The sequence below is a fragment of the Rhinoderma darwinii genome, unplaced genomic scaffold (genome assembly GCF_050947455.1).
Source record: "Rhinoderma darwinii isolate aRhiDar2 unplaced genomic scaffold, aRhiDar2.hap1 Scaffold_1030, whole genome shotgun sequence".
Taxonomy (NCBI): Eukaryota; Metazoa; Chordata; class Amphibia; order Anura; family Rhinodermatidae; genus Rhinoderma; species Rhinoderma darwinii.
Genome location: NW_027461913.1, coordinates 18,742 through 44,820, shown reverse-complemented (window position 1 = coordinate 44,820; position 26,079 = coordinate 18,742). Strand labels below are relative to the sequence as shown.

Genomic DNA, 26,079 nt, shown 5'->3' with positions numbered 1-26,079 from the left:
TGAATAAAATTGAAATTCAGCAAGAAAAATGAAATTTGCAAATTTCACCTCCACTTTGCTTTAATTCCTGTGAAATGCCTGAAGGGTTAAAAAACTTTCTAACTGCTGTTTTGAATACTTTGAGGGGTCTAGTTTTTAAAATGGGGTGTTTTATCAGGGTTTCTAATACATAGGCCCCACAAAGCCACTTCAGAACTCAAGAGGTACCTTAAAAAAAAGGCTTTTGAAATTTTCTTAAAAATATGAGAAATTGCTGTTTATGTTCTAAGCCTTGTAACGTCCAAGAAAAATAAAAAAATGTTCAAAAAACGATGCCAATCTAAAGTAGACATATGGGAAATGTGAACTAGTAACTATTTTGGGTGGTATAACCGTCTGTTTTACAAGCAGATGCATTTAAATTCAGAAAAATGCAATTTTTTCAAAATTTTCTCTACATTTTGCAATTTTTCACCAATAAACACTGAATATATCGACCAAATTTTACCACGAACATGAAGCCCAATGTGTCACGAGAAAACAATCTCAGAATCGCTTGGGTAGGTTTAAGCATTCCGACGTTATTACCACATAAAGTGAAATATGTCAGATTTGAAAAATGGGCTCTGAGCCTTAAGGCCAAAACTAGGCTGCGTCCTTAAGGGGTTAAAGCATTTAATGTCAATGGCCATTCTAAGCTGAATGTCCCTGCTCTCGTCAGATCTCAGAAGTAACACAGCTTAAGGCCTCACTAGTACCAGTGTGGGAGACTGTCTGGGAATCCGTGGTGCGGTTGCCTTTTTATTATGTCGTTTAGATTTTGTTTCACAATAGATTAAATAGGACTATGGATTAAAGCATTTAACGTCAATGGCCATTCTAAGCTGAATGTGCCTGCTCTCGTCAGATCGCAGAAGTTACACAGCTTAAGGCTTCGCTAGTACCAGTGTGGGAGACTGTCTGGGAATCCGTGGTGCGGTTGAATTTTTATTATGTCGTTTAGATTTTGTTTCACAATCGATTAAAAAGGACTATGGATTAAAGCATTTAATGTCAATGGCCATTCTAAGCTGAATGTCCCTGCTCTCGTCAGATCGCAGAAGTTACACAGCTTAAGGCCTCGCTAGTACCAGTGTGGGAGACTGTCTGGGAATCCGTGGTGCGGTTGCCTTTTTATTATGTCGTTTAGATTTTGTTTCACAATCGATTAAAAAGGACTATGGATTAAAGCATTTAATGTCAATGGCCATTCTAAGCTGAATGTGCCTGCTCTTGTCAGATCGCAGAAGTTACACAGCTTAAGGCCTCGCTAGTACCAGTGTGGGAGACTGTCTGGGAATCCGTGGTGCGGTTGAATTTTTATTATGTCGTTTAGATTTTGTTTCACAATAGATTAAATAGGACTATGGATTAAAGCATTTAACGTCAATGGCCATTCCAAGCTCAATGTGCCTGCTCTCGTCAGAACGCAGAAGTTACACAGCTTAAGGCCTCGCTTGTACCAGTGTGGGAGACTGTCTGGGAGTCCGTGGTGCGGTTGAATTTTTATTATGTCGTTTAGATTTTGTTTCACAATAGATTAAATAGGACTATCGATTAAAGCATTTAACGTCAATGGCCATTCTAAGCTGAATGTGCCTGCTCTCGTCAGATCGCAGAAGTTACACAGCTAAAGGCCTCGCTAGTACCAGTGTGGGAGACTGTCTGGGAATCCGTGTTGCGGTTGAATTTTTATTATGTCGTTTAGATTTTGTTTCACAATCGATTAAAAAGGACTATGGATTAAAGCATTTACTGTCAATGGCCATTCTAAGCTGAATGTGCCTACTCTCGTCAGAACGCAGAAGTTACACAGCTTAAGGCCTCGCTAGTACCAGTGTGGGAGACTGTCTGGGAATCCGTGGTGCGGTTGACTTTTTATTTTGTCGTTTAGATTTTGTTTCACAATCGATTAAAAAGGACTATGGATTAAAGCATTTAATGTCAATGGCCATTCTAAGCTGAATGTGCCTGCTCTCGTCAGATCGCAGAAGTTACGCAGCTTAAGGCCTCGCTAGTACCAGTGTGGGAGACTGTCTGGGAATCCATGGTGCGGTTGACTTTTTATTATGTCGTTTAGATTTTGTTTCACAATCGATTAAAAAGGACTATGGCTTAAAGCATTTAAGTTCAATGGCCATTCTAAGCTGAATGTGCCTGCTCTCGTCAGATCGCAGAAGTTACACAGCTTAAGGCCTCGCTAGTACCAGTGTGGGAGACTGTCTGGGAATCCGTGGTGCGGTTGACTTTTTATTATGTCGTTTAGATTTTGTTTCACAATAGATTAAATAGGACTATGGATTAAAGCATTTAACGTCAATGGCCATTCTAAGCTGAATGTGCCTGCTCTCGTCAGAACGCAGAAGTTACACAGCTTAAGGCCTCGCTAGTACCAGTGTGGGAGACTGTCTGGGAATCCGTGGTGCGGTTGAATTTTTATTATGTCGTTTAGATTTTGTTTCACAATCGATTAAAAAGGACTATGGATTAAAGCATTTAATGTCAATGGCCATTCTAAACTGAATGTCCCTGCTCTCGTCAGATCGCAGAAGTTACACAGCTTAAGGCCTCGCTAGTACCAGTGTGGGAGACTGTCTGGGAATCCGTGGTGCGGTTGACTTTTTATTATGTTGTTTAGATTTTGTTTCAAAATAGATTAAATAGGACTATGGATTAAGGCTTTTAATGTCAATGGCCATTCTAAGCTGAATGTTCCTGCTCTCGTCAGATCGCAGAAGTTACACAGCTTAAGGCCTCGCTAGTACCAGTGTGGGAGACTGTCTGGGAATCCGTGGTGCGGTTGACTTTTTATTATGTCGTTTAGATTTTGTTTCACAATCGATTAAAAAGGACTATGGATTAAAGCATTTAATGTCAATGGCCATTCTAAGCTGAATGTGCCTGCTCTCGTCAGATCGCAGAAGTTACACAGCTTAAGGCCTCGCTAGTACCAGTGTGGGAGACTGTCTGGGAATCCATGGTGCGGTTGACTTTTTATTATGTTGTTTAGATTTTGTTTCACAATCGATTAAAAAGGACTATGGATTAAGGCTTTTAATGTCAATGGCCATTCTAAGCTGAATGTGCCTGCTCTCGTCAGATCGCAGAAGTTACACAGCTTAAGGCCTCGCTAGTACCAGTGTGGGAGACTGTCTGGGAATTCGTGGTGCAGTTGACTTTTTATTATGTCGTTTAGATTTTGTTTCACAATCGATTAAAAAGGACTATGGATTAAAGCATTTAATGTGAATGGCCATTCTAAGCTGAATGTACCTTCTCTCGTTAGATCGCAGAAGTTACACAGCTTAATGCCTCGCTAGTACCAGTGTGGGAGACTGTCTTGGAATCCATGGTGCGGTTGACTTTTTATTATGTCGTTTAGATTTTGTTTCACAATAGATTAAATAGGACTATGGATTAAAGCATTTACTGTCAATGGCCATTCTAAGCTGAATGTGCCTGCTCTCGTCAGAACGCAGAAGTTACACAGCATAAGGCCTTGCTAGTACCAGTGTGTGAGACTGTCTGGGAATCCGTGGTGCGGTTGAATTGTTATTATGTCGTTTAGATTTTGTTTCACAATCGATTAAAAAGGACTATGGATTAAAACATTTACTGTGAATGGCCATTCTAAGCTGAATGTCCCTGCTCTCGTCAGATCGCTAGAAGTTACACAGCTTAAGGCCTCGCTAGTACCAGTGTGGGAGACTGTCTGGGAATCCGTGGTGCGGTTGACTTTTTATTATGTTGTTTAGATTTTGTTTCACAATAGATTAAATAGGACTATGGATTAAGGCTTTTAATGTCAATGGCCATTCTAAACTGAATGTGCCTGCTCTCGTCAAATCGCAGAAGTCACACAGCTTAAGGCCTTCGCTAGTACTAGTGTGGGAGACTGTCTGGGAATCCGTGGTGCGGTTGACTTTTTATTATGTCGTTTAGATTTTGTTTCACAATCGATTAAAAAGGACTATGGATTAAAGCACTTAATGTCAATGGCCATTCTAAGCTGAATGTGCCTGCTCTCGTCAGATCGCAGAAGTTACACAGCTTAAGGCCTCGCTAGTACCAGTGTGGGAGACTGTCTGGGAATCCATGGTGCGGTTGACTTTTTATTATGTTGTTTAGATTTTGTTTCACAATCGATTAAAAAGGACTATGGATTAAGGCTTTTAATGTCAATGGCCATTCTAAGCTGAATGTGCCTGCTCTCGTCAGATCGCAGAAGTTACACAGCTTAAGGCCTTGCTAGTACCAGTGTGGGAGACTGTCTGGGAATTCGTGGTGCAGTTGACTTTTTATTATGTCTTTTAGATTTTGTTTCACAATCGATTAAAAATGACTATGGATTAAAGCATTTAATGTCAATGGCCATTCTAAGCTGAATGTCCCTGCTCTCGTCAGATCGCAGAAGTTACACAGCTTAAGGCCTCGCTAGTACCAGTGTGGGAGACTGTCGGGGAATCCGTGCTGCTGTTGACCTTTTATTATGTCGTTTAGATTTTGTTTCACAATCGATTAAATAGGACTATGGATTAAGGCTTTTAATGTCAATGGCCATTCTAAGCTGAATGTGCCTGCTCTCGTCAGATCGCAGAAGTTACACAGCTTAAGGCCTCGCTAGTACCAGTGTGGGAGACTGTCTGGGAATTCGTGGTGCGGTTGACTTTTTATTATGTCGTTTAGATTTTGTTTCACAATCGATTAAAAAGGACTATGGATTAAAGCTTTTAATGTCAATGGCCATTCTAAGCTGAATGTGCCTTCTCTCGTTAGATCGCAGAAGTTACACAGCTTAACGCCTCGCTAGTACCAGTGTGGGAGACTGTCTGGGAATCCGTGGTGCGGTTGACTTTTTATTATGTCGTTTAGATTTTGTTTCACAATAGATTAAATAGGACTATGGATTAAAGCATTTAATGTCAATGGCCATTCTAAGCTGAATGTCCCTGCTCTCGTCAGATCGCGGAAGTTACACAGCTTAAGGCCTCGCTAGTACCAGTGTGGGAGACTGTCTGGGAATCCGTGGTGCGGTTGACTTTTTATTATGTCGTTTAGATTTTGTTTCACAATCGATTAAAAAGGACTATGGATTAAAGCCTTTAATGTCAATGGCCATTCTAAGCTGAATGTGCCTGCTCTCGTCAGATCGCAGAAGTTACACAGCTTAAGGCCTCGCTAGTACCAGTGTGGGAGACTGTCTGGGAATCCGTGGTGCGGTTGACTTTTTATTATGTCGTTTAGATTTTGTTTCACAATAGATTAAATAGGACTATGGATTAAAGCATTTAACGTCAATGGCCATTCTAAGCTGAATGTGCCTGCTCTTGTCAGATCGCAGAAGTTACACAGCTTAAGGCCTCGCTAGTACCAGTGTGGGAGACTGTCTGGGAATCCGTGGTGCGGTTTTACTTTTTATTATGTTGTTTAGATTTTGTTTCACAATAGATTAAATAGGACTATGGATTAAGGCTTTTAATGTCAATGGCCATTCTAAGCTGAATGTGCCTGCTCTCGTCAGATTGCAGAAGTTACAAAGCTTAAGGCCTTGCTAGTACCAGTGTGGGAGACTGTCTGGGAATCCTTGGTGCGGTTGACTTTTTATTATGTCGTTTCGATTTTGTTTCACAATCGATTAAAAAGGACTATGGATTAAAGCATTTAATGTCAATGGCCATTCTAAGCTGAATGTCCCTGCTCTCGTCAGATTGCAGAAGTTACACAGCTTAAGGCCTCGCTAGTACCAGTGTGGGAGACTGTCTGGGAATCCGTGGTGCGGTTGATTTTTTATTATGTCGTTTAGATTTTCTTTCACAATCGATTAAAAAGGACTATGGATTAAAGCATTGAATGTTATTGGCCATTCTAAGCTGAATGTGCCTGCTCTCGTCAGATCGCAGAAGTTACACAGCTTAAGGCCTCGCTAGTACCAGTGTGGGAGACTGTCTGGGAATCCGTGGTGCGGTTGACTTTTTATTATGTCGTTTAGATTTTGTTTCACAATCGATTAAAAAGGACTATGGATTAAAGCATTTAATGTCAATGGCCATTCTAAGCTGAATGTCCCTGCTCTCGTCAGATCTCAGAAGTTACACAGCTTAAGGCCTCGCTAGTACCAGTGTGGGAGACTGTCTGGGAATCCGTGGTGCGGTTGACTTTTTATTATGTCGTTTAGATTTTGTTTCACAATAGATTAAATAGGACTATGGATTAAAGCATTTAACGTCAATGGCCATTCTAAGCTGAATGTGCCTGCTCTCGTCAGATCGCAGAAGTTACACAGCTTAAGGCCTCGCTAGTACCAGTGTGGGAGACTGTCTGGGAATCCGTGGTGCGGTTGAATTTTTATTATGTCGTTTAGATTTTGTTTCACAATCGATTAAAAAGGACTATGGATTAAAGCATTTAATGTCAATGGCCATTCTAAGCTGAATGTCCCTGCTCTCGTCAGATCGCAGAAGTTACACAGCTTAAGGCCTCGCTAGTACCAGTGTGGGAGACTGTCTGGGAATCCGTGGTTCGGTTGACTTTTTATTATGTCGTTTAGATTTTGTTTCACAATCAATTAAAAAGGACTATGGATTAAAGCATTTAATGTCAATGGCCATTCTAAGCTGAATGTGCCTGCTCTCGTCAGATTGCAGAAGTTACACAGCTTAAGGCCTCGCTAGTACCAGTGTGGGAGACTGTCTGGGAATCCGTGGTGCGGTTGACTTTTTATTATGTCGTTTAGATTTTGTTTCACAATCGATTAAAAAGGACTATGGATTAAAGCATTTAATGTCAATGGCCATTCTAAGCTGAATGTGCCTGCTCTCGTCAGATTGCAGAAGTTACACAGCTTAAGGCCTCGCTAGTACCAGTGTGGGAGACTGTCTGGGAATCCGTGGTGCGGTTGAATTTTTATTATGTCGTTTAGATTTTGTTTCACAATCGATTAAAAAGGACTATGGATTAAAGCATTTAATGTCAATGGCCATTCTAAGCTGAATGTCCCAGCTCTCGTCAGATCGCAGAAGTTACACAGCTTAAGGCCTCGCTAGTACCAGTGTGGGAGACTGTCTGGGAATCCGTGGTGCGGTTGACTTTTTATTATGTCGTTTAGATTTTGTTTCACAATCGATTAAAAAGGACTATGGATTAAAGCATTTAATGTCAATGGCCATTCTAAGCTGAATGTCCCTGCTCTCGTCAGATCGCAGAAGTTACACAGCTTAAGGCCTCGCTAGTACCAGTGTGGGAGACTGTCTGGGAATCCGTGGTGCGGTTGACTTTTTATTATGTCGTTTAGATTTTGTTTCACAATAGATTAAATAGGACTATCGATTAAAGCATTTAACGTCAATGGCCATTCTAAGCTGAATGTGCCTACTCTCGTCAGATCGCAGAAGTTACACAGCTTAAGGCCTCGCTAGTACCAGTGTGGGAGACTGTCTGGGAATCCGTGTTGCGGTTGAATTTTTATTATGTCGTTTAGATTTTGTTTCACAATCGATTAAAAAGGACTATGGATTAAAGCATTTAATGTCAATGGCCATTCTAAGCTGAATGTCCCTGCTCTCGTCAGATTGCAGAAGTTACACAGCTTAAGGCTTCGCTAGTACCAGTGTGGGAGACTGTCTGGGAATCCGTGGTGCGGTTTTACTTTTTATTATGTTGTTTAGATTTTGTTTCACAATAGATTAAATAGGACTATGGATTAAGGCTTTTAATGTCAATGGCCATTCTAAGCTGAATGTGCCTGCTCTCGTCAGATTGCAGAAGTTACAAAGCTTAAGGCCTTGCTAGTACCAGTGTGGGAGACTGTCTGGGAATCCTTGGTGCGGTTGACTTTTTATTATGTCGTTTCGATTTTGTTTCACAATCGATTAAAAAGGACTATGGATTAAAGCATTTAATGTCAATGGCCATTCTAAGCTGAATGTCCCTGCTCTCGTCAGATTGCAGAAGTTACACAGCTTAAGGCCTCGCTAGTACCAGTGTGGGAGACTGTCTGGGAATCCGTGGTGCGGTTGATTTTTTATTATGTCGTTTAGATTTTCTTTCACAATCGATTAAAAAGGACTATGGATTAAAGCATTGAATGTTATTGGCCATTCTAAGCTGAATGTGCCTGCTCTCGTCAGATCGCAGAAGTTACACAGCTTAAGGCCTCGCTAGTACCAGTGTGGGAGACTGTCTGGGAATCCGTGGTGCGGTTGACTTTTTATTATGTCGTTTAGATTTTGTTTCACAATCGATTAAAAAGGACTATGGATTAAAGCATTTAATGTCAATGGCCATTCTAAGCTGAATGTGCCTGCTCTCGTCAGATCTCAGAAGTTACACAGCTTAAGGCCTCGCTAGTACCAGTGTGGGAGACTGTCTGGGAATCCGTGGTGCGGTTGACTTTTTATTATGTCGTTTAGATTTTGTTTCACAATAGATTAAATAGGACTATGGATTAAAGCATTTAACGTCAATGGCCATTCTAAGCTGAATGTGCCTGCTCTCGTCAGATCGCAGAAGTTACACAGCTTAAGGCCTCGCTAGTACCAGTGTGGGAGACTGTCTGGGAATCCGTGGTGCGGTTGAATTTTTATTATGTCGTTTAGATTTTGTTTCACAATCGATTAAAAAGGACTATGGATTAAAGCATTTAATGTCAATGGCCATTCTAAGCTGAATGTCCCTGCTCTCGTCAGATCGCAGAAGTTACACAGCTTAAGGCCTCGCTAGTACCAGTGTGGGAGACTGTCTGGGAATCCGTGGTTCGGTTGACTTTTTATTATGTCGTTTAGATTTTGTTTCACAATCAATTAAAAAGGACTATGGATTAAAGCATTTAATGTCAATGGCCATTCTAAGCTGAATGTGCCTGCTCTCGTCAGATTGCAGAAGTTACACAGCTTAAGGCCTCGCTAGTACCAGTGTGGGAGACTGTCTGGGAATCCGTGGTGCGGTTGACTTTTTATTATGTCGTTTAGATTTTGTTTCACAATCGATTAAAAAGGACTATGGATTAAAGCATTTAATGTCAATGGCCATTCTAAGCTGAATGTGCCTGCTCTCGTCAGATTGCAGAAGTTACACAGCTTAAGGCCTCGCTAGTACCAGTGTGGGAGACTGTCTGGGAATCCGTGGTGCGGTTGAATTTTTATTATGTCGTTTAGATTTTGTTTCACAATCGATTAAAAAGGACTATGGATTAAAGCATTTAATGTCAATGGCCATTCTAAGCTGAATGTCCCAGCTCTCGTCAGATCGCAGAAGTTACACAGCTTAAGGCCTCGCTAGTACCAGTGTGGGAGACTGTCTGGGAATCCGTGGTGCGGTTGACTTTTTATTATGTCGTTTAGATTTTGTTTCACAATCGATTAAAAAGGACTATGGATTAAAGCATTTAATGTCAATGGCCATTCTAAGCTGAATGTCCCTGCTCTCGTCAGATCGCAGAAGTTACACAGCTTAAGGCCTCGCTAGTACCAGTGTGGGAGACTGTCTGGGAATCCGTGGTGCGGTTGACTTTTTATTATGTCGTTTAGATTTTGTTTCACAATAGATTAAATAGGACTATCGATTAAAGCATTTAACGTCAATGGCCATTCTAAGCTGAATGTGCCTACTCTCGTCAGATCGCAGAAGTTACACAGCTTAAGGCCTCGCTAGTACCAGTGTGGGAGACTGTCTGGGAATCCGTGTTGCGGTTGAATTTTTATTATGTCGTTTAGATTTTGTTTCACAATCGATTAAAAAGGACTATGGATTAAAGCATTTAATGTCAATGGCCATTCTAAGCTGAATGTCCCTGCTCTCGTCAGATTGCAGAAGTTACACAGCTTAAGGCTTCGCTAGTACCAGTGTGGGAGACTGTCTGGGAATCCGTGGTTCGGTTGACTTTTTATTATGTCGTTTAGATTTTGTTTCACAATCAATTAAAAAGGACTATGGATTAAAGCATTTAATGTCAATGGCCATTCTAAGCTGAATGTGCCTGCTCTCGTCAGATTGCAGAAGTTACACAGCTTAAGGCCTCGCTAGTACCAGTGTGGGAGACTGTCTGGGAATCCGTGGTGCGGTTGACTTTTTATTATGTCGTTTAGATTTTGTTTCACAATCGATTAAAAAGGACTATGGATTAAAGCATTTAATGTCAATGGCCATTCTAAGCTGAATGTGCCTTTCTCGTCAGATCGCAGAAGTTACACAGCTTAAGGCCTCGCTAGTACCAGTGTGTGAGACTGTCTGGGAATCCTAGGTGCGGTTGAATTTTTATTATGTCGTTTAGATTTTGTTTCACAATCGATTAAAAAGGACTATGGATTAAAGCATTTAATGTTAATGGCCATTCTAAGCTGAATGTCCCAGCTCTCGTCAGATCGCAGAAGTTACACAGCTTAAGGCCTCGCTAGTACCAGTGTGGGAGACTGTCTGGGAATCCGTGGTGCGGTTGACTTTTTATTATGTCGTTTAGATTTTGTTTCACAATCGATTAAAAAGGACTATGGATTAAAGCATTTAATGTCAATGGCCATTCTAAGCTGAATGTCCCTGCTCTCGTCAGATCGTAGAAGTTACACAGCTTAAGGCCTCGCTAGTACCAGTGTGGGAGACTGTCTGGGAATCCGTGGTGCGGTTGACTTTTTATTATGTCGTTTAGATTTTGTTTCACAATAGATTAAATAGGACTATGGATTAAAGCATTTACTGTCAATGGCCATTCTTAGCTGAATGTGCCTGCTCTCGTCAGAATGCAGAAGTTACACAGCTTAAGGCCTCGCTAGTACCAGTGTGGGAGACTGTCTGGGAATCCGTGGTGCGGTTGAATTGTTATTATGTTGTTTAGATTTTGTTTCACATTCGATTAAAAAGGACTATGGATTAAAGCATTTAAAGTCAATGGCTATTCTAAGCTGAATGTCCCTGCTCTCGTCAGAGCGCAGAAGTTACACAGCTTAAGGCCTCGCTAGTACCAGTGTGGGAGACTGTCTGGGAATCCGTGGTGCGGTTGACTTTTTATTATGTCGTTTAGATTTTGTTTCACAATTGATTAAATAGGACTATCGATTAAAGCATTTAACGTCAATGGCCATTCTAAGCTGAATGTGCCTGCTCTCGTCAGATCGCAGAAGTTACACAGCTTAAGGCCTCGCTAGTACCAGTGTGGGAGACTGTCTGGGAATCCGTGGTGCGGTTGAATTTTTATTATGTCGTTTAGATTTTGTTTCACAATCGATTAAAAAGGACTATGGATTAAAGCATTTAATGTCAATGGCCATTCTAAGCTGAATGTCCCTGCTCTCGTCAGATCGCAGAAGTTACACAGCTTAAGGCCTCGCTAGTACCAGTGTGGGAGACTGTCTGGGAATCCGTGGTGCAGTTGACTTTTTATTATGTCGTTTAGATTTTGTTTCACAATCGATTAAAAAGGACTATGGATTAAAGCATTTAAGTTCAATGGCCATTCTAAGCTGAATGTGCCTGCTCTCGTCAGATCGCAGAAGTTACACAGCTTAAGGCCTCGCTAGAACCAGTGTGGTAGACTGTCTGGGAATCCGTGGTGCGGTTGACTTTTTATTATGTCGTTTAGATATTGTTTCACAATCGATTAAAAAGGACTATGGATTAAAGCATTTAAGGTCAATGGCCATTCTAAGCTGAATGTGCCTGCTCTCGTCAGATCGCAGAAGTTACACAGCTTAAGGCCTCGCTAGTACCAGTGTGGGAGACTGTCTGGGAATCCGTGGTGCGGTTGACTTTTTATTATGTCGTTTAGATTTTGTTTCACAATAGATTAAATAGGACTATGGATTAAAGCATTTAACGTCAATAGCCATTCTAAGCTGAATGTGCCTGCTCTCGTCAGAACGCAGAAGTTACACAGATTAAGGCCTCGCTAGTACCAGTGTGGGAGACGGTCTGGGAATCCGTGGTGCGGTTGAATTGTTATTATGTCGTTTAGATTTTGTTTCACAATTGATTAAAAAGGACTATGGATTAAGGCATTTAATGTCGATGGCCATTCTAAGCTGAATATCCCTCCTCTCGTCAGATCGCAGAAGGTACACAGCTTAAGGCCTCGCTAGTACCAGTGTGGGAGACTGTCTGGGAATCCGTGGTGCGGCTGCCTTTTTATTATGTCGTTTAGATTTTGTTTCACAATAGATTAAATAGGACTATCGATTAAAGCATTTAACGTCAACGTCGATTCTAAGCTGAATGTGCCTGCTCTCGTCAGATCGCAGAAGTTACACAGCTTAAGGCCTCGCTAGTACCAGTGTGGGAGACTGTCTGGGAATCCGTGGTGCGGTTGAATTTTTATTATGTCGTTTAGATTTTGTTTCACAATCGATTAAATAGGACTATGGATTAAAGCATTTAATGTCAATGGCCATTCTAAGCTGAATGTGCCTGCTCTCGTCAGAACGCAGAAGTTACACAGCTTAAGGTTTTGCTAGTCCCAGTGTGGGAGACTGTCTGGGAATCCGTGGTGCAGTTGAATTGTTATTATGTCGTTTAGATTTTGTTTCACAATCGATTAAAAAGGACTATGGATTAAAGCATTTAATGTCAATGGCCATTCTAAGCTGAATGTCCCTGCTCTCGTCAGATCGCAGAAGTTACACAGCTTAAGGCCTCGCTAGTACCAGTGTGGGAGACTGTCTGGGAATCCGTGGTGCGGTTGACTTTTTATTATGTCGTTTAGATTTTGTCTCACAATAGATTAAATAGGACTATCGATTAAAGCATTTAACGTTAATGGCCATTCTAAGCTGAATGTGCCTGCTCTCGTCAGATCGCAGAAGTTACACAGCTTAAGGCCTCGCTAGTACCAGTGTGGGAGACTGTCTGGGAATCCGTGGTGCGGTTGAATTTTTATTATGTCGTTTAGATTTTGTTTCACAATCGATTAAAAAGGACTATGGATTAAAGCATTTAATGTCGATGGCCATTCTAAGCTGAATGTCCCTGCTCTCGTCAGATCGCAGAAGTTACACAGCTTATGGCCTCGCTAGTACCAGTATGGGAGACTGTCTGGGAATCCGTGGTGCGGTTGACTTTTTATTATGTCGTTTAGATTTTGTTTCACAATCGATTAAAAAGGACTATGGATTAAAGCATTTAATGTCAATGGCCATTCTAAGCTGAATGTGCCTGCTCTAGTCAGATCGCAGAAGTTACACAGCTTAAGGCCTCGCTAGTACCAGTGTGGGAGATTGTCTGGGAATCCGTGGTGCGGTTGACTTTTTATTATGTCGTTTAGATTTTGTTTCACAATCGATTAAAAAGGACTATGGATTAAAGCATTTAAGGTAAATGGCCATTCTAAGCTGAATGTGCCTGCTCTCATCAGATCGCAGAAGTTACACAGCTTAAGCCCTCGCTAGTACCAGTGTGGGAGACTGTCTGGGAATCGGTGTTGCGGTTTACTTTTTATTATGTTGCTTAAAATTAGTTTCACAATCGATTAAAAATAATAATAGACTAAAGCTTTAAAAGTTAATGGCCATTCTTAGCTGCAATGTGCCTTTTCTCGTCAAATCGCAGATGAATAACACTTTAACACCTCGCTAGTACCGGTGTGGGAGACTGTCTGGGAATCCGTGGTGCTGTTGACTTTTTATTATGTTGTTTAGAATTTGTTTCACAATCGATTAAAAATAAAAATAGACTAAAGCTTTAAAAGTTAATAGCCATTCTAAGCTTAAATGTGCCTTTTCTCGTCAAATCGCAGATATATAACACTTTAAGGCCTCGCTAGTACGAGTGTGAGAGACTCTCTGGGAATCCGTGGTGCGGTTGACTTTTTATTAGGTCGTCTAGATTTTGTTTCACAATAGATTAAATAGGACTATGGATTAACGCTTTTAACGTCAATGGCCATTCTAAGCTGAATGTGCCTGCTCTCGTCAGATCGCAGAAGTTACACAGCTTAAGGCCTCGCTAGTACCAGTGTGGGGGACTTTCTGGGAATCCGTGGTGCGGTTGACTTTTTATTATGTCGTTTAGATTTTGTTTCACAATACATTAAATAGGACTATGGATTAAAGCATTTAACGTCAATGGCTATTCTAAGATGAATGTGCCTGCTCTCGTCAGATCGCAGAAGTTACACAGCTTAAACCCTTGCTAGTACCGGTGTGGGAGACTGGCTGGGAATCCGTGGTGCGGTTCACTTTTTATTATGTCGTTTAGATTTTGTTTCACAATCTATTAAAAAGGACTATGGATTAAAGCATCTAATGTCAATGGCCATTCTAAGCTGAATGTGCCTGCTCTCGTCAGATCGCAGAAGTTACACAGCTTAATGCCTCGCTAGTACCGGTGTGGGAGACTGTCTGAGAATCTGTGGTGCGGTTGCCTTTTTATTATGTCGTTTAGATTTTGTTTCACAATCGATTAAAAATAAAAATAGACTAAAGCTTTAAAAGTTAATAGCCATTCTAAGCTATAATGTGCCTTTTCTCGTCAAATCACAGATATATAACACTTTAAGGCCTCGCTAGTACGAGTGTGAGAGACTGTCTGGGAATCCGTGGTGCGGTTGACTTTTTATTAAAGAATTTAATGTCAATGGCCATTCTAAGCTGAATGTGCCTGCTCTCGTCAGATCGCAGACGTTACACAGCTTAAGTCCTCGCTAGTACCAGGGTGGGAGACTGTCTGGGAATCCGTGGTGCGGTTGAATTTTTATTATGTCGTTTAGATTTTGTTTCACAATCGATTAAAAAGGACTATGGAATAAAGCATTTAATGTCAATGGCCATTCTAAGCTGAATGTCCCTGCTCTCGTCAGATCGCAGAAGTTACACAGCTTAAGGCCTCGCTAGTACCAGTGTGGGAGACTGTCTGGGAATCCGTGGTGCGGTTGACTTTTTATTATGTCGTTTAGATTTTGTTTCACAATCGATTAAAAAGTACTATGGATTAAAGCTTTTAATGTCGATGGCCATTCTAAGCTGAATGTGCCTGCTCTCGTCAGATCGCAGAAGTTACACAGCTTAACGCCTCGCTAGTACCAGTGTGGGAGACTGTCTGGGAATCCGTGGTGCGGTTGACTTTTTATTATGTCGTTTAGATTTTGTTTCACAATAGATTAAATAGGACTATGGATTAAAGCATTTAACGTCAATGGCCATTCTAAGCTGAATGTGCCTGCTCTGGTCAGAACGCAGAAGTTACACAGCTTAAGGCCTCGCTAGTACCAGTGTGGGAGACTGTCTGGGAATCCGTAGTGCGGTTGACTTTTTATTATGTCGTTTAGATTTTGTTTCACAATCGATTAAAAAGGACTATGGATTAAAGCATTTAATGTCAATGGCCATTCTAAGCTGAATGTGCCTGCTCTCGTCGGATCGCAGAAGTTACACAGCTTAAGGCCTCGCTAGTACCAGTGTGGGAGACTGTCTGGGAATCCATGGTGCGGTTGACTTTTTATTATGTCGTTTAGATTTTGTTTCACAATCGATTAAAAAGGACTATGGATTAAAGCATTTAATGTCAATGGCCATTCTAAGCTGAATGTGCCTACTCTCGTCAGATCGCAGAAGTTACACAGCTTAAGGCCTCGCTAGTACCAGTGTGGGAGACTGTCTGGGAATCCGTGGTGCGGTTGACTTTTTATTAAGTCGTTTAGATTTTGTTTCACAATAGATTAAATAGGACTATGGATTAAAGCATTTAACGTCAATGGCCATTCTAAGCTGAATGTGCCTGCTCTCGTCAGATCGCAGAAGTTACACAGCTTAAGGCCTCGCTAGTACCAGTGTGGGAGACTGTCTGGGAATCCGTGGTGCGGTTGACTTTTTATTATGTCGTTTAGATTTTGTTTCACAATCGATTAAAAAGGACTATGGATTAAAGTATTTAATGTCAATGGCCATTCTAAGCTGAATGTGCCTGCTCTCGTCAGATCGCAGAAGTTACACAGCTTAAGGCCTCGCTAGTACCAGTGTGGGAGACTGTCTGGGAATCCGTGGTGCGGTTGACTTTTTATTATGTCGTTTAGATTTTGTTTCATAATAGATTAAAAAGTACTATGGATTAAAGTATTTAATGTCAATGGCCATTCTAAGCTGAATGTGCCTGCTCTCGTCAGATCGCAGAAGTTACACAGCTTAAGGCCTCGCTAGTACCAGTGTGGGAGACTGTCTGGGAATCCGTGGTGTGGTTGACTTTTTATTATGTCGTTTAGATTTTGTTTCATAATAGATTAAATAGGACTATGGATTAAAGCATTTAACGTCAATGGCCATTCTAAGCTGAATGTGCCTGCTCTGGTCAGAACGCAGAAGTTACACAGCTTAAGGCCTCGCTAGTACCAGTGTGGGAGACTGTCTGGGAATCCGTGGTGCGGTTGACTTTTTATTATGTTGTTTAGATTTTGTTTCACAATAGATTAAATAGGACTATGGATTAAGGCTTTTAATGTTAATGGCCATTCTAAGCTGAATGTGCCTGCTCTCGTCAGATCGCAGAAGATACACAGCTTAAGGCCTCGCTAGTACCAGTGTGGGAGACTGTCTGGGAATCCGTGGTGCGGTTGACTTTTTATTATGTCGTTTAGATTTTGTTTCACAATCGATTAAAAAGGACTATGGATTAAGGCTTTTAATGTTAATGGCCATTCTAAGCTGAATGTGCCTGCTCTCGTCAGATCGCAGAAGATACACAGCTTAAGGCCTCGCTAGTACCAGTGTGGGAGACTGTCTGGGAATCCGTGGTGCGGTTGACTTTTTATTATGTCGTTTAGATTTTGTTTCACAATCGATTAAAAAGGACTATGGATTAAAGCATTTAATGTCAATGGCCATTCTAAGCTGAATGTGCCTGCTCTCGTTAGATCGCAGAAGTTACACAGCTTAACGCCTCGCTAGTACCAGTGTGGGAGACTGTCTGGGAATCCGTGGTGCGGTTGACTTTTTATTATGTCGTTTAGATTTTGTTTCACAATAGATTAAATAGGACTATGGATTAAAGGATTTAATGTAAATGGCCATTCTAAGCTGAATGTGCCTGCTCTCGTCAGATCGCAGAAGTTACACAGCTTTAGGCCTCGCTAGTACCAGTGTGGGAGACTGTCTGGGAATCCATGGTACGTTGACTTTTTATTATGTCGTTTAGATTTTGTTTCACAATCGATTAAAAAGGACTATGGATTAAAGCATTTAATGTCAATGGCCATTCTAAGCTGAATGTGCCTGCTCTCGTCAGATCGCAGAAGTTACACAGCTTAAGGCCTCGCTAGTACCAGTGTGGGAGACTGTCTGGGAATCCGTGGTGCGGTTGACTTTTTATTAAGTCGTTTAGATTTTGTTTCACAATAGATTAAATAGGACTATGGATTAAAGCATTTAACGTCAATGGCCATTCTAAGCTGAATGTGCCTGCTCTCGTCAGATCGCAGAAGTTACACAGCTTAAGGACTCGCTAGTACCAGTGTGGGAGACTGTCTGGGAATCCGTGGTGCGGTTGACTTTTTATTATGTCGTTTAGATTTTGTTTCACAATCGATTAAAAAGGACTATGAATTAAAGCATTTAATGTCAATGGCCATTCTAAGCTGAATGTCCCTGCTCTCGTCAGATCGCAGAAGTTACACAGCTTAAGGCCTCGCTAGTACCAGTGTGGGAGACTGTCTGGGAATCCGTGGTGCGGTTGACTTTTTATTATGTCGTTTAGATTTTGTTTCACAATCGATTAAAAAGTACTATGGATTAAAGCATTTAACGTCAATGGCCATTCTAAGCTGAATGTGCCTGCTCTCGTCAGAACGCAGAAGTTACACAGCTTAATGCCTCGCTAGTACCAGTGTGGGAGACTGTCTGGGAATCCGTGGTGCGGTTGAATATTTATTATGTCGTTTAGATTTTGTTTCACAATCGATTAAAAAGGACTATGGATTAAAGCATTTAATGTCAATGGCCATTCTAAGCTGAATGTCCCTGCTCTCGTCAGATCGCGGAAGTTACACAGCTTAAGGCCTCGCTAGTACCAGTGTGGGAGACTGTCTGGGAATCCGTGGTGCGGTTGGCTTTTTATTATGTTGTTTAGATTTTGTTTCACAATAGATTAAATAGGACTATGGATTAAGGCTTTTAATGTCAGTGGCCATTCTAAGCTGAATGTGCCTGCTCTCGTCAGATCGCAGAAGTTACACAGCTTAAGGCCTCGCTAGTACCAGTGTGGGAGACTGTCTGTGAATCCGTGGTGCGGTTGACTTTTTATTATGTCGTTTAGATTTTGTTTCACAATCGATTAAAAAGGACTATGGATTAAAGCATTTAATGTCAATGGCCATTCTAAACTGAATGTGCCTGCTCTCGTCAGATCGCAGAAGTTACACAGCTTAATGCCTCGCTAGTACCAGTGTGGGAGACTGTCTGGGAATCCGTGGTGCGGTTGACTTTTTATTATGTCGTTTAGATTTTGTTTCACAATAGATTAAATAGGACTATGGATTAAGGCATTTAACGTCAATGGCCATTCTAAGCTGAATGTCCCTGCTCTCGTCAGATCGCAGAAGTTACACAGCTTAAGGCCTCGCTAGTACCAGTGTGGGAGACAGTCTGGGGATCCGTGGTGCGGTTGACTTTTTATTATGTTGTTTAGATTTTGTTTCACAATAGATTAAATAGGACTATGGATTAAGGCTTTTAATGTCAATGGCCATTCTAAGCTGAATGTGCCTGCTCTCGTTAGATCGCAGAAGTTACACAGCTTAACGCCTCGCTAGTACCAGTGTGGGAGACTGTGTGGGAATCCGTGGTGCGGTTGACTTTTTATTATGTCGTTTAGATTTTGTTTCACAATCGATTAAAAAGGACTATGGATTAAAGCATTTAATGTCAATGGCCATTCTAAGCTGAATGTGCCTGCTTTCGTTAGATCGCAGAAGTTACACAGCTTAACGCCTCGCTAGTACCAATGTGGGAGACTGTCTGGGAATCCGTGGTGCGGTTAACTTTGTATTATGTCGTTTAGATTTTGTTTCACAATAGATTAAATAGGACTATGGATTAAAGCGTTTAACGTATTTGGCCATTCTAAGCTGAATGTACCTGCTCTCGTTAGATCGCAGAAGTTACACAGCTTAATGCCTCGCTAGTACCAGTGTGGGAGACTGTCTGGGAATCCGTGGTGCGGTTGACTTTTTATTATGTCGTTTAGATTTTGTTTCACAATCGATTAAAAAGGACTATGGATTAAAGCATTTAATGTCAATAGCCATTCTAAGCTGAATGTCCATGCTCTCGTCAGATCGCAGAAGTTACACAGTTTAAGGCCTCGCTAGTACCAGTGTGGGAGACTGTCTCGGAATCCGTGGTGCGGTTGACTTTTTATTATGTCGTTTCGATTTTGTTTCACAATCGATTAAAAAGGACTATGGATTAAAGCATTTAATGTCAATGGCCATTCTAAACTGAATGTCCCTGCTCTCGTCAGATCGCAGAAGTTACACAGCTTAAGGCCTCGCTAGTACCAGTGTGGGAGACTGTCTGGGAATCCGTGGTGCGGTTGACTTTTTATTATGTCGTTTAGATTTTGTTTCACAATCGATTAAAAAGGACTATGGATTAAAGCATTTAATGTCAATGGCCATTCGAAGCTGAATGTGCCTGCTCTCGTTAGATCGCAGAAGTTTCACAGCTTAAAACCTCGCTAGTACCAGTGTGGGAGACTGTCTGGGAATCCGTGGTGCGGTTGACTTTTTATTATGTCGTTTAGATTTTGTTTCACAATCGATTAAAAAGGACTATGGATTAAAGCATTTAATGTCAATGGCCATTCTAAGCTGAATGTGCCTGCTCTCGTTAGATCGCAGAAGTTACACAGCTTAACGCCTCGCTAGTTACAGTGTGGGAGACTGTCTGGGAATCCGTGGTGCGGTTGACTTTTTATTATGTCGTTTAGATTTTGTTTCACAATAGATTAAATAGGACTATGGATTAAAGCATTTAACGTCAATGGCCATTCTAAGCTGAATGTGCCTGCTCTCGTCAGAACGCAGAAGTTACACAGCTTAATGCCTCGCTAGTACCAGTGTGGGAGACTGTCTGGGAATCCGTGGTGCGGTTGAATATTTATTATGTCGTTTAGATTTTGTTTCACAATCGATTAAAAAGGACTATGGATTAAAGCATTTAATGTCAATGGCCATTCTAAGCTGAATGTCCCTGCTCTCGTCAGATCGCGGAAGTTACACAGCTTAAGGCCTCGCTAGTACCAGTGTGGGAGACTGTCTGGGAATCCGTGGTGCGGTTGGCTTTTTATTATGTTGTTTAGATTTTGTTTCACAATAGATTAAATAGGACTATGGATTAAGGCTTTTAATGTCAGTGGCCATTCTAAGCTGAATGTGCCTGCTCTCGTCAGATCGCAGAAGTTACACAGCTTAAGGCCTCGCTAGTACCAGTGTGGGAGACTGTCTGGGAATCCGTGGTGCGGTTGAATTTTTATTATGTCGTTTAGATTTTGTTTCACAATCGATTAAAAAGGACTATGGATTAAAGCATTTAATGTCAATGGCCATTCTAAGCTGAATGTCCCTGCTCTCGTCAGATTGCAGAAGTTACACAGCTTAAGGCCTCGCTAGTACCAGTGTGGGAGACTGTCTGGGAATCCGTGGTGCGGTTGACTTTTTATTATGTCGTTTAGATTTTGTTTCACAATCGATTAAAAAGGACTATGGATTAAAGCATTTAATGTCAATGGCCATTCTAAACTGAATGTGCCTGCTCTCGTCAGATCGCAGAAGTTACACAGCTTAAGGCCTCGCTAGTACCAGTGTTGGAGACTGTCTGGGAATCCGTGGTGCGGTTGACTTTTTATTATGTCGTTTAGATTTTGTTTCACAATCGATTAAAAAGGACTATGGATTAAAGCATTTAATGTCAATGGCCATTCTAAGCTGAATGTGCCTGCTTTCGTTAGATCGCAGAAGTCACACAGCTTAACGCCTCGCTAGTACCAATGTGGGAGACTGTCTGGGAATCCGTGGTGCGGTTAACTTTGTATTATGTCGTTTAGATTTTGTTTCACAATAGATTAAATAGGACTATGGATTAAAGCGTTTAACGTATTTGGCCATTCTAAGCTGAATGTACCTGCTCTCGTTAGATCGCAGAAGTTACACAGCTTAATGCCTCGCTAGTACCAGTGTGGGAGACTGTCTGGGAATCCGTGGTGCGGTTGACTTTTTATTATGTCGTTTAGATTTTGTTTCACAATCGATTAAAAGGACTATGGATTAAAGCATTTAATGTCAATGGCCATTCTAAGCTGAATGTGCCTGCTCTCGTCAGATCGCAGAAGTTACACAGCTTAAGGCCTCGCTAGTACCAGTGTGGGAGACTGTCTGGGAATCCGTGGTGCGGTTGACTTTTATTATGTCGTTTAGATTTTGTTTCACAATCGATTAAAAAGGACTATGGATTAAAGCATTTAATGTCAATGGCCATTCTAAGCTGAATGTGCCTGCTCTCGTCAGATCGCAGAAGTTACACAGCTTAGGGCCTCGCTAGTACCAGTGTGGGAGACTGTCTGGGAATCCGTGGTGCGGTTGACTTTTTATTATGTTGTTTAGATTTTGTTTCACAATAGATTAAATAGGACTATGGATTAAGGCTTTTAATGTCAATGGCCATTCTAAGCTGAATGTGCCTGCTCTCGTCAGATCGCAGAAGTTACACAGCTTAAGGCCTCGCTAGTACCAGTGTGGGAGACTGTCTGGGAATCCGTGGTGCGGTTGACTTTTTATTAAGTCGTTTAGATTTTGTTTCACAATAGATTAAATAGGACTATGGATAAAAGCTTTTAACGTCAATGGCCATTCTAAGCTGCATGTGCCTGCTCTCGTCAGATCGCAGAAGTTACACAGCTTAAGGCCTCGCTAGTACCAGTGTGGGAGACTGTCTGGGAATCCGTGGTGCGGTTGAATTTTTATTATGTCGTTTAAATTTTGTTTCACAATCGATTAAAAAGGACTATGGATTAAAGCATTTAATGTCAATGGCCATTCTAAGCTGAATGTGCCTGCTCTCGTCAGATCGCAGAAGTTACACAGCTTAAGGCCTCGCTAGTACCAGTGTGGGAGACTCTCTGGGAATCTGTGGTGTGGTTGACTTTTTATTATGTTGTTTAGATTTTGTTTCACAATAGATTAAATAGGACTATGGATTAAAGCTTTTAATGTCTATGGCCATTCTAAGCTGAATGTGCCTGCTCTCGTCAGATCGCAGAATTTACACAGCTTAAGGCCTCACCAGTACCAGTGTGGGAGACTGTCTGGGAATCCGTGGTGCGGTTGACTTTTTATTATGTCGTTTAGATTTTGTTTCACAATTGATTAAAAAGGACTATGGATTAAAGCATTTAACGTCAATGGCCATTCTAAGCTGAATGTGCCTGCTCTCGTCAGAACGCAGAAGTTACACAGCTTAAGGCCTCGCTAGTACCAGTGTGGGAGACTGTCTGGGAATCCGTGGTGCGGTTAAATTTTTATTATGTCGTTTAGATTTTGTTTCACAATAGATTAAATAGGACTATGGATTAAAGCATTTAACGTCAATGGCCATTCTAAGCTGAATGTGCCTGCTCTCGTCAGATCGCAGAAGTTACACAGCTTAAGGCCTCGCTAGTACCAGTGTGGGAGACTCTCTGGGAATCTGTGGTGCGGTTGACTTTTTATTATGTTGTTTAGATTTTGTTTCACAATAGATTAAATAGGACTATGGTTTAAGGCTTTTAAAGTCAATGGCCATTCTAAGCTGAATGTGCCTGCTCTCTTCAGATCGCAGAAGTTACACAGCTTAAGGCCTTGCTAGTACCAGTGTGGGAGACTGTCTGGGAATCCGTGGTGCGGTTGACTTTTTATTATGTCGTTTAGATTTTGTTTCACAATCGATTAAAAAGGACTATAGATTAAAGCATTTAATGTCAATGGCCATTCTAAGCTGAATGTGCCTGCTCTCGTTAGATCGCAGAAGTTACACAGCTTAACGCCTCGCTAGTACCAGTGTGGGAGACTGTCTGGGAATCCGTGGTGCGGTTGACTTTTTATTATGTCGTTTAGATTTTGTTTCACAATAGATTAAATAGGACTATGGATTAAAGCATTTAATGTCAATGGCCATTCTAAGCTGAATGTCCCTGCTCTCGTCAGATCGCAGAAGTTACACAGCTTAAGGCCACACCAGTACCAGTGTGGGAAACTGTCTGGGAATCCGTGGTGCGGTTGACTTTTTATTATGTCGTTTAGATTTTGTTTCACAATTGATTAAAAAGGACTATGGATTAAAGCATTTAACGTCAATGGCAATTCTAAGCTGAATGTGCCTGCTCTCGTCAGAACGCAGAAGTTACACAGCTTAAGGCCTCACTAGTACCAGTGTGGGAGACTGTCTGGGAATCCATGGTGCGGTTGAATTTTTATTATGTCGTTTAGATTTTGTTTCACAATCGATTAAAAAGGACTATAGATTAAAGCATTTAATGTCAATGGCCATTCTAAGCTGAATGTCCCTGCTCTCGTCAGATCGCAGAAGTTACACAGCTTAAGGCCTCGCTAGTACCAGTGTGGGAGACTGTCTGGGAATCCGTGGTGCGGTTGACTTTTTATTATGTCGTTTAGATTTTGTTTCACAATCGATTAAAAAGGACTATGGATTAAAGCATTTAATGTCAATCGCCATTCTAAGCTGAATGTGCCTGCTCTCGTCAAATCGCAGAAGTTACTCAGCTTAAGGCCTCGCTAGTACCAGTGTGGGAGACTGTCTGGGAATCCGTGGAGCGGTTGACTTTTTATTATGTCGTTTAGATTTTGTTTCACAATCGATTAAAAAGGACTATGGATTAAAGCATTTAATGTCAATGGCAATTCTAAGCGGAATGTGCCTGCTCTCGTCAGATCGCAGAAGTTACACAGCTTAAGGCCTCGCTAGTACCAGTGTGGGAGACTGTCTTGGAATCCGTGGTGCGGTTGACTTTTTATTATGTCGTTTAGATTTTGTTTCACAATCGATTAAAAAGGACTATGGATTAAAGCATTTAATGTCAATGGCCATTCTAAGCTGAATGTGCCTGCTCTCGTCAGATCGCAGAAGTTACGCAGCTTAAGCCCTCGCTAGTACCAGTGTGGGAGACTGTCTGGGAATCCGTGGTGCGGTTGACTTTTTATTATGTCGTTTAGATTTTGTTTCACAATCGATTAAAAAGGACTATGGATTAAAGCATTTAATGTCAATGGCCATTCTAAGCTGAATGTGCCTGCTCTCGTTAGATCGCAGAAGTTACACAGCTTAACGCCTCGCTAGTACCAGTGTGGGAGACTGTCTGGGAATCCGTGGTGCGGTTGACTTTTTATTATGTCGTTTAGATTTTGTTTCACAATCGATTAAAAAGGACTATGGATTAAAGCATTTAATGTCAACGGCCATTCTAAGCTGAATGTGCCTGCTCTCGTCAGATCGCAGAAGTTACACAGCTTAAGGCCTCGCTAGTACCAGTGTGGGAGACTGTCTGGGAATCCGTGGTGCGGTTGACTTTTTATTATGTCGTTTAGATTTTGTTTCACAATCGATTAAAAAGGACTATGGATTAAAGCATTTAATGTCAATGGCCATTCTAAGCTGAATGTGCCTGCTCTCGTTAGATCGCAGAAGTTACACAGCTTAACGCCTCGCTAGTACCAGTGTGGGAGACTGTCTGGGAATCTGTGGTGCGGTTGACTTTTTATTATGTCGTTTAGATTTTGTTTCACAATCGATTAAAAAGGACTATGGATTAAAGCATTTAATGTCAATGGCTATTCTAAGCTGAATGTGCCTGCTCTCGTCAGATCGCAGAAGTTACACAGCTTAAGGCCTCGCTAGTACCAGTGTGGGAGACTGTCTTGGAATCCGTGGTGCGGTTGACTTTTTATTATGTCGTTTAGATTTTGTTTCACAATCGATTAAAAAGGACTATAGATTAAAGCATTTAATGTCAATGGCCATTCTAAGCTGAATGTCCCTGCTCTCGTCAGATCGCAGAAGTTACACAGCTTAAGGCCTCGCTAGTACCAGTGTGGGAGACTGTCTGGGAATCCGTGGTGCGGTTGCCTTTTTATTATGTCGTTTAGATTTTGTTTCACAATCGATTAAAAAGGACTATGGATTAAAGCATTTAATGTCAATCGCCATTATAAGCTGAATGTGCCTGCTCTCGTCAAATCGCAGAAGTTACTCAGCTTAAGGCCTCGCTAGTACCAGTGTGGGAGACTGTCTGGGAATCCGTGGAGCGGTTGACTTTTTATTATGTCGTTTAGATTTTGTTTCACAATCGATTAAAAAGGACTATGGATTAAAGCATTTAATGTCAATGGCAATTCTAAGCGGAATGTGCCTGCTCTCGTCAGATCGCAGAAGTTACACAGCTTAAGGCCTCGCTAGTACCAGTGTGGGAGACTGTCTTGGAATCCGTGGTGCGGTTGACTTTTTATTATGTCGTTTAGATTTTGTTTCACAATCGATTAAAAAGGACTATGGATTAAAGCATTTAATGTCAATGGCCATTCTAAGCTGAATGTGCCTGCTCTCGTCAGATCGCAGAAGTTACGCAGCTTAAGGCCTCGCTAGTACCAGTGTGGGAGACTGTCTGGGAATCCGTGGTGCGGTTGACTTTTTATTATGTCGTTTAGATTTTGTTTCACAATCGATTAAAAAGGACTATGGATTAAAGCATTTAATGGCAATGGCCATTCTAAGCTGAATGTGCCTGCTCTCGTTAGATCGCAGAAGTTACACAGCTTAACGCCTCGCTAGTACCAGTGTGGGAGACTGTCTGGGAATCCGTGGTGCGGTTGACTTTTTATTATGTCGTTTAGATTTTGTTTCACAATCGATTAAAAAGGACTATGGATTAAAGCATTTAATGTCAATGGCCATTCTAAGCTGAATGTGCCTGCTCTCGTCAGATCGCAGAAGTTACACAGCTTAAGGCCTCGCTAGTACCAGTGTGGGAGACTGTCTGGGAATCCGTGGTGCGGTTGACTTTTTATTATGTCGTTTAGATTTTGTTTCACAATCGATTAAAAAGGACTAT

The 26,079-nt window shown here is 41.5% G+C and overlaps 109 pseudogenes; all 109 read left to right on the top strand.

Moving 5' to 3' along the window:
- The first annotated feature begins 659 nt into the window (after positions 1-659).
- Positions 660-778, top strand: LOC142698822 (5S ribosomal RNA; annotated as a pseudogene).
- Positions 779-845: 67 nt separating this feature from the next.
- On the top strand, positions 846-964 carry LOC142698619 (5S ribosomal RNA; annotated as a pseudogene).
- Positions 965-1,031: 67 nt separating this feature from the next.
- On the top strand, positions 1,032-1,150 carry LOC142698512 (5S ribosomal RNA; annotated as a pseudogene).
- A 67-nt stretch (positions 1,151-1,217) lies between these two features.
- Positions 1,218-1,336, top strand: LOC142698725 (5S ribosomal RNA; annotated as a pseudogene).
- A 253-nt stretch (positions 1,337-1,589) lies between these two features.
- On the top strand, positions 1,590-1,708 carry LOC142698829 (5S ribosomal RNA; annotated as a pseudogene).
- Positions 1,709-1,775: 67 nt separating this feature from the next.
- On the top strand, positions 1,776-1,894 carry LOC142698521 (5S ribosomal RNA; annotated as a pseudogene).
- A 67-nt stretch (positions 1,895-1,961) lies between these two features.
- LOC142698452 (5S ribosomal RNA) lies at positions 1,962-2,080 on the top strand (annotated as a pseudogene).
- Positions 2,081-2,147: 67 nt separating this feature from the next.
- On the top strand, positions 2,148-2,266 carry LOC142698451 (5S ribosomal RNA; annotated as a pseudogene).
- Positions 2,267-2,333: 67 nt separating this feature from the next.
- LOC142698445 (5S ribosomal RNA) lies at positions 2,334-2,452 on the top strand (annotated as a pseudogene).
- Positions 2,453-2,519: 67 nt separating this feature from the next.
- On the top strand, positions 2,520-2,638 carry LOC142698550 (5S ribosomal RNA; annotated as a pseudogene).
- Positions 2,639-2,705: 67 nt separating this feature from the next.
- LOC142698365 (5S ribosomal RNA) lies at positions 2,706-2,824 on the top strand (annotated as a pseudogene).
- Positions 2,825-2,891: 67 nt separating this feature from the next.
- On the top strand, positions 2,892-3,010 carry LOC142698532 (5S ribosomal RNA; annotated as a pseudogene).
- A 67-nt stretch (positions 3,011-3,077) lies between these two features.
- LOC142698503 (5S ribosomal RNA) lies at positions 3,078-3,196 on the top strand (annotated as a pseudogene).
- An 813-nt stretch (positions 3,197-4,009) lies between these two features.
- Positions 4,010-4,128, top strand: LOC142698531 (5S ribosomal RNA; annotated as a pseudogene).
- A 67-nt stretch (positions 4,129-4,195) lies between these two features.
- Positions 4,196-4,314, top strand: LOC142698417 (5S ribosomal RNA; annotated as a pseudogene).
- A 67-nt stretch (positions 4,315-4,381) lies between these two features.
- LOC142698639 (5S ribosomal RNA) lies at positions 4,382-4,500 on the top strand (annotated as a pseudogene).
- Positions 4,501-4,567: 67 nt separating this feature from the next.
- Positions 4,568-4,686, top strand: LOC142698465 (5S ribosomal RNA; annotated as a pseudogene).
- A 253-nt stretch (positions 4,687-4,939) lies between these two features.
- On the top strand, positions 4,940-5,058 carry LOC142698477 (5S ribosomal RNA; annotated as a pseudogene).
- A 67-nt stretch (positions 5,059-5,125) lies between these two features.
- LOC142698748 (5S ribosomal RNA) lies at positions 5,126-5,244 on the top strand (annotated as a pseudogene).
- Positions 5,245-5,498: 254 nt separating this feature from the next.
- On the top strand, positions 5,499-5,617 carry LOC142698816 (5S ribosomal RNA; annotated as a pseudogene).
- Positions 5,618-5,684: 67 nt separating this feature from the next.
- On the top strand, positions 5,685-5,803 carry LOC142698663 (5S ribosomal RNA; annotated as a pseudogene).
- Positions 5,804-5,870: 67 nt separating this feature from the next.
- Positions 5,871-5,989, top strand: LOC142698561 (5S ribosomal RNA; annotated as a pseudogene).
- A 67-nt stretch (positions 5,990-6,056) lies between these two features.
- On the top strand, positions 6,057-6,175 carry LOC142698576 (5S ribosomal RNA; annotated as a pseudogene).
- A 67-nt stretch (positions 6,176-6,242) lies between these two features.
- On the top strand, positions 6,243-6,361 carry LOC142698497 (5S ribosomal RNA; annotated as a pseudogene).
- Positions 6,362-6,428: 67 nt separating this feature from the next.
- On the top strand, positions 6,429-6,547 carry LOC142698622 (5S ribosomal RNA; annotated as a pseudogene).
- Positions 6,548-6,614: 67 nt separating this feature from the next.
- LOC142698488 (5S ribosomal RNA) lies at positions 6,615-6,733 on the top strand (annotated as a pseudogene).
- A 67-nt stretch (positions 6,734-6,800) lies between these two features.
- Positions 6,801-6,919, top strand: LOC142698680 (5S ribosomal RNA; annotated as a pseudogene).
- Positions 6,920-6,986: 67 nt separating this feature from the next.
- On the top strand, positions 6,987-7,105 carry LOC142698580 (5S ribosomal RNA; annotated as a pseudogene).
- Positions 7,106-7,172: 67 nt separating this feature from the next.
- On the top strand, positions 7,173-7,291 carry LOC142698405 (5S ribosomal RNA; annotated as a pseudogene).
- Positions 7,292-7,731: 440 nt separating this feature from the next.
- Positions 7,732-7,850, top strand: LOC142698815 (5S ribosomal RNA; annotated as a pseudogene).
- Positions 7,851-7,917: 67 nt separating this feature from the next.
- Positions 7,918-8,036, top strand: LOC142698661 (5S ribosomal RNA; annotated as a pseudogene).
- Positions 8,037-8,103: 67 nt separating this feature from the next.
- LOC142698560 (5S ribosomal RNA) lies at positions 8,104-8,222 on the top strand (annotated as a pseudogene).
- A 67-nt stretch (positions 8,223-8,289) lies between these two features.
- On the top strand, positions 8,290-8,408 carry LOC142698510 (5S ribosomal RNA; annotated as a pseudogene).
- Positions 8,409-8,475: 67 nt separating this feature from the next.
- Positions 8,476-8,594, top strand: LOC142698496 (5S ribosomal RNA; annotated as a pseudogene).
- Positions 8,595-8,661: 67 nt separating this feature from the next.
- Positions 8,662-8,780, top strand: LOC142698621 (5S ribosomal RNA; annotated as a pseudogene).
- Positions 8,781-8,847: 67 nt separating this feature from the next.
- LOC142698487 (5S ribosomal RNA) lies at positions 8,848-8,966 on the top strand (annotated as a pseudogene).
- Positions 8,967-9,033: 67 nt separating this feature from the next.
- LOC142698678 (5S ribosomal RNA) lies at positions 9,034-9,152 on the top strand (annotated as a pseudogene).
- A 67-nt stretch (positions 9,153-9,219) lies between these two features.
- Positions 9,220-9,338, top strand: LOC142698578 (5S ribosomal RNA; annotated as a pseudogene).
- A 67-nt stretch (positions 9,339-9,405) lies between these two features.
- Positions 9,406-9,524, top strand: LOC142698403 (5S ribosomal RNA; annotated as a pseudogene).
- Positions 9,525-9,963: 439 nt separating this feature from the next.
- Positions 9,964-10,082, top strand: LOC142698486 (5S ribosomal RNA; annotated as a pseudogene).
- A 252-nt stretch (positions 10,083-10,334) lies between these two features.
- On the top strand, positions 10,335-10,453 carry LOC142698656 (5S ribosomal RNA; annotated as a pseudogene).
- Positions 10,454-10,520: 67 nt separating this feature from the next.
- On the top strand, positions 10,521-10,639 carry LOC142698555 (5S ribosomal RNA; annotated as a pseudogene).
- Positions 10,640-10,706: 67 nt separating this feature from the next.
- On the top strand, positions 10,707-10,825 carry LOC142698658 (5S ribosomal RNA; annotated as a pseudogene).
- Positions 10,826-10,892: 67 nt separating this feature from the next.
- LOC142698556 (5S ribosomal RNA) lies at positions 10,893-11,011 on the top strand (annotated as a pseudogene).
- Positions 11,012-11,078: 67 nt separating this feature from the next.
- LOC142698495 (5S ribosomal RNA) lies at positions 11,079-11,197 on the top strand (annotated as a pseudogene).
- A 67-nt stretch (positions 11,198-11,264) lies between these two features.
- On the top strand, positions 11,265-11,383 carry LOC142698414 (5S ribosomal RNA; annotated as a pseudogene).
- A 253-nt stretch (positions 11,384-11,636) lies between these two features.
- Positions 11,637-11,755, top strand: LOC142698736 (5S ribosomal RNA; annotated as a pseudogene).
- A 67-nt stretch (positions 11,756-11,822) lies between these two features.
- LOC142698766 (5S ribosomal RNA) lies at positions 11,823-11,941 on the top strand (annotated as a pseudogene).
- Positions 11,942-12,194: 253 nt separating this feature from the next.
- On the top strand, positions 12,195-12,313 carry LOC142698761 (5S ribosomal RNA; annotated as a pseudogene).
- A 253-nt stretch (positions 12,314-12,566) lies between these two features.
- On the top strand, positions 12,567-12,685 carry LOC142698401 (5S ribosomal RNA; annotated as a pseudogene).
- Positions 12,686-12,752: 67 nt separating this feature from the next.
- Positions 12,753-12,871, top strand: LOC142698585 (5S ribosomal RNA; annotated as a pseudogene).
- A 67-nt stretch (positions 12,872-12,938) lies between these two features.
- LOC142698596 (5S ribosomal RNA) lies at positions 12,939-13,057 on the top strand (annotated as a pseudogene).
- A 67-nt stretch (positions 13,058-13,124) lies between these two features.
- LOC142698732 (5S ribosomal RNA) lies at positions 13,125-13,243 on the top strand (annotated as a pseudogene).
- A 67-nt stretch (positions 13,244-13,310) lies between these two features.
- LOC142698813 (5S ribosomal RNA) lies at positions 13,311-13,429 on the top strand (annotated as a pseudogene).
- A 441-nt stretch (positions 13,430-13,870) lies between these two features.
- Positions 13,871-13,989, top strand: LOC142698515 (5S ribosomal RNA; annotated as a pseudogene).
- A 578-nt stretch (positions 13,990-14,567) lies between these two features.
- Positions 14,568-14,686, top strand: LOC142698718 (5S ribosomal RNA; annotated as a pseudogene).
- Positions 14,687-14,753: 67 nt separating this feature from the next.
- On the top strand, positions 14,754-14,872 carry LOC142698400 (5S ribosomal RNA; annotated as a pseudogene).
- Positions 14,873-14,939: 67 nt separating this feature from the next.
- LOC142698727 (5S ribosomal RNA) lies at positions 14,940-15,058 on the top strand (annotated as a pseudogene).
- Positions 15,059-15,125: 67 nt separating this feature from the next.
- On the top strand, positions 15,126-15,244 carry LOC142698741 (5S ribosomal RNA; annotated as a pseudogene).
- Positions 15,245-15,311: 67 nt separating this feature from the next.
- On the top strand, positions 15,312-15,430 carry LOC142698632 (5S ribosomal RNA; annotated as a pseudogene).
- A 67-nt stretch (positions 15,431-15,497) lies between these two features.
- LOC142698589 (5S ribosomal RNA) lies at positions 15,498-15,616 on the top strand (annotated as a pseudogene).
- A 67-nt stretch (positions 15,617-15,683) lies between these two features.
- Positions 15,684-15,802, top strand: LOC142698724 (5S ribosomal RNA; annotated as a pseudogene).
- Positions 15,803-15,869: 67 nt separating this feature from the next.
- On the top strand, positions 15,870-15,988 carry LOC142698710 (5S ribosomal RNA; annotated as a pseudogene).
- Positions 15,989-16,055: 67 nt separating this feature from the next.
- On the top strand, positions 16,056-16,174 carry LOC142698432 (5S ribosomal RNA; annotated as a pseudogene).
- A 67-nt stretch (positions 16,175-16,241) lies between these two features.
- On the top strand, positions 16,242-16,360 carry LOC142698505 (5S ribosomal RNA; annotated as a pseudogene).
- A 67-nt stretch (positions 16,361-16,427) lies between these two features.
- On the top strand, positions 16,428-16,546 carry LOC142698567 (5S ribosomal RNA; annotated as a pseudogene).
- A 67-nt stretch (positions 16,547-16,613) lies between these two features.
- Positions 16,614-16,732, top strand: LOC142698566 (5S ribosomal RNA; annotated as a pseudogene).
- A 67-nt stretch (positions 16,733-16,799) lies between these two features.
- On the top strand, positions 16,800-16,918 carry LOC142698697 (5S ribosomal RNA; annotated as a pseudogene).
- A 252-nt stretch (positions 16,919-17,170) lies between these two features.
- LOC142698698 (5S ribosomal RNA) lies at positions 17,171-17,289 on the top strand (annotated as a pseudogene).
- Positions 17,290-17,356: 67 nt separating this feature from the next.
- Positions 17,357-17,475, top strand: LOC142698623 (5S ribosomal RNA; annotated as a pseudogene).
- Positions 17,476-17,542: 67 nt separating this feature from the next.
- Positions 17,543-17,661, top strand: LOC142698399 (5S ribosomal RNA; annotated as a pseudogene).
- A 67-nt stretch (positions 17,662-17,728) lies between these two features.
- LOC142698735 (5S ribosomal RNA) lies at positions 17,729-17,847 on the top strand (annotated as a pseudogene).
- A 67-nt stretch (positions 17,848-17,914) lies between these two features.
- Positions 17,915-18,033, top strand: LOC142698537 (5S ribosomal RNA; annotated as a pseudogene).
- Positions 18,034-18,100: 67 nt separating this feature from the next.
- On the top strand, positions 18,101-18,219 carry LOC142698583 (5S ribosomal RNA; annotated as a pseudogene).
- Positions 18,220-18,286: 67 nt separating this feature from the next.
- LOC142698765 (5S ribosomal RNA) lies at positions 18,287-18,405 on the top strand (annotated as a pseudogene).
- Positions 18,406-18,472: 67 nt separating this feature from the next.
- LOC142698787 (5S ribosomal RNA) lies at positions 18,473-18,591 on the top strand (annotated as a pseudogene).
- A 67-nt stretch (positions 18,592-18,658) lies between these two features.
- On the top strand, positions 18,659-18,777 carry LOC142698740 (5S ribosomal RNA; annotated as a pseudogene).
- Positions 18,778-19,216: 439 nt separating this feature from the next.
- LOC142698826 (5S ribosomal RNA) lies at positions 19,217-19,335 on the top strand (annotated as a pseudogene).
- A 67-nt stretch (positions 19,336-19,402) lies between these two features.
- Positions 19,403-19,521, top strand: LOC142698549 (5S ribosomal RNA; annotated as a pseudogene).
- Positions 19,522-19,960: 439 nt separating this feature from the next.
- On the top strand, positions 19,961-20,079 carry LOC142698733 (5S ribosomal RNA; annotated as a pseudogene).
- Positions 20,080-20,146: 67 nt separating this feature from the next.
- LOC142698536 (5S ribosomal RNA) lies at positions 20,147-20,265 on the top strand (annotated as a pseudogene).
- Positions 20,266-20,332: 67 nt separating this feature from the next.
- LOC142698597 (5S ribosomal RNA) lies at positions 20,333-20,451 on the top strand (annotated as a pseudogene).
- Positions 20,452-20,518: 67 nt separating this feature from the next.
- On the top strand, positions 20,519-20,637 carry LOC142698565 (5S ribosomal RNA; annotated as a pseudogene).
- Positions 20,638-20,704: 67 nt separating this feature from the next.
- LOC142698608 (5S ribosomal RNA) lies at positions 20,705-20,823 on the top strand (annotated as a pseudogene).
- A 438-nt stretch (positions 20,824-21,261) lies between these two features.
- Positions 21,262-21,380, top strand: LOC142698587 (5S ribosomal RNA; annotated as a pseudogene).
- A 66-nt stretch (positions 21,381-21,446) lies between these two features.
- Positions 21,447-21,565, top strand: LOC142698388 (5S ribosomal RNA; annotated as a pseudogene).
- A 67-nt stretch (positions 21,566-21,632) lies between these two features.
- Positions 21,633-21,751, top strand: LOC142698575 (5S ribosomal RNA; annotated as a pseudogene).
- A 67-nt stretch (positions 21,752-21,818) lies between these two features.
- On the top strand, positions 21,819-21,937 carry LOC142698577 (5S ribosomal RNA; annotated as a pseudogene).
- A 67-nt stretch (positions 21,938-22,004) lies between these two features.
- On the top strand, positions 22,005-22,123 carry LOC142698516 (5S ribosomal RNA; annotated as a pseudogene).
- A 67-nt stretch (positions 22,124-22,190) lies between these two features.
- LOC142698692 (5S ribosomal RNA) lies at positions 22,191-22,309 on the top strand (annotated as a pseudogene).
- A 67-nt stretch (positions 22,310-22,376) lies between these two features.
- On the top strand, positions 22,377-22,495 carry LOC142698618 (5S ribosomal RNA; annotated as a pseudogene).
- A 67-nt stretch (positions 22,496-22,562) lies between these two features.
- On the top strand, positions 22,563-22,681 carry LOC142698425 (5S ribosomal RNA; annotated as a pseudogene).
- Positions 22,682-22,748: 67 nt separating this feature from the next.
- On the top strand, positions 22,749-22,867 carry LOC142698509 (5S ribosomal RNA; annotated as a pseudogene).
- Positions 22,868-22,934: 67 nt separating this feature from the next.
- On the top strand, positions 22,935-23,053 carry LOC142698696 (5S ribosomal RNA; annotated as a pseudogene).
- Positions 23,054-23,120: 67 nt separating this feature from the next.
- Positions 23,121-23,239, top strand: LOC142698598 (5S ribosomal RNA; annotated as a pseudogene).
- Positions 23,240-23,306: 67 nt separating this feature from the next.
- On the top strand, positions 23,307-23,425 carry LOC142698794 (5S ribosomal RNA; annotated as a pseudogene).
- Positions 23,426-23,492: 67 nt separating this feature from the next.
- Positions 23,493-23,611, top strand: LOC142698398 (5S ribosomal RNA; annotated as a pseudogene).
- Positions 23,612-23,678: 67 nt separating this feature from the next.
- LOC142698669 (5S ribosomal RNA) lies at positions 23,679-23,797 on the top strand (annotated as a pseudogene).
- Positions 23,798-23,864: 67 nt separating this feature from the next.
- On the top strand, positions 23,865-23,983 carry LOC142698776 (5S ribosomal RNA; annotated as a pseudogene).
- A 67-nt stretch (positions 23,984-24,050) lies between these two features.
- LOC142698468 (5S ribosomal RNA) lies at positions 24,051-24,169 on the top strand (annotated as a pseudogene).
- Positions 24,170-24,236: 67 nt separating this feature from the next.
- LOC142698694 (5S ribosomal RNA) lies at positions 24,237-24,355 on the top strand (annotated as a pseudogene).
- A 67-nt stretch (positions 24,356-24,422) lies between these two features.
- LOC142698355 (5S ribosomal RNA) lies at positions 24,423-24,541 on the top strand (annotated as a pseudogene).
- Positions 24,542-24,608: 67 nt separating this feature from the next.
- LOC142698771 (5S ribosomal RNA) lies at positions 24,609-24,727 on the top strand (annotated as a pseudogene).
- Positions 24,728-24,794: 67 nt separating this feature from the next.
- Positions 24,795-24,913, top strand: LOC142698558 (5S ribosomal RNA; annotated as a pseudogene).
- Positions 24,914-24,980: 67 nt separating this feature from the next.
- LOC142698511 (5S ribosomal RNA) lies at positions 24,981-25,099 on the top strand (annotated as a pseudogene).
- A 253-nt stretch (positions 25,100-25,352) lies between these two features.
- On the top strand, positions 25,353-25,471 carry LOC142698775 (5S ribosomal RNA; annotated as a pseudogene).
- Positions 25,472-25,538: 67 nt separating this feature from the next.
- Positions 25,539-25,657, top strand: LOC142698594 (5S ribosomal RNA; annotated as a pseudogene).
- Positions 25,658-25,724: 67 nt separating this feature from the next.
- On the top strand, positions 25,725-25,843 carry LOC142698811 (5S ribosomal RNA; annotated as a pseudogene).
- A 67-nt stretch (positions 25,844-25,910) lies between these two features.
- Positions 25,911-26,029, top strand: LOC142698686 (5S ribosomal RNA; annotated as a pseudogene).
- The last annotated feature ends 50 nt before the right edge of the window (positions 26,030-26,079 follow it).